Source organism: Myotis davidii, unplaced genomic scaffold, assembly GCF_000327345.1.
Source record: "Myotis davidii unplaced genomic scaffold, ASM32734v1 scaffold591, whole genome shotgun sequence".
In the NCBI taxonomy this organism is placed as follows: Eukaryota; Metazoa; Chordata; class Mammalia; order Chiroptera; family Vespertilionidae; genus Myotis; species Myotis davidii.
The window spans coordinates 2091704-2091907 of NW_006284340.1; the positions used below are offsets into that span (position 1 = coordinate 2091704).

The 204-nt window shown below is 50.0% G+C and overlaps 1 protein-coding gene across 1 annotated transcript in view; it reads left to right on the forward strand.

The window, feature by feature from the left end:
• Positions 1–204, forward strand: part of NPHS2 (nephrosis 2, idiopathic, steroid-resistant (podocin)) — a 14910-nt gene that overhangs the window by 10110 nt on the left and 4596 nt on the right. The window lies entirely within an intron of this gene.

Sequence of the window (204 nt, forward strand, 5' to 3'; positions counted from 1 at the left end):
ACTCTTGACATTCAAGCTTGCCTTGTCACACTGAATTATACTTTATGTATTTATACGTTTGTCTTCCGGGTTATGAACTCCGTATGGCCGGGGCCATATGTTATTCCTCTCTCTGTGTCAGGGCCTGGCACAGGGCGATCACACAGCAGCCTGACAGTGAAGAAACACAGCCCAGCTGTTGCAGCCTCACTTCTTGCTGCCCCC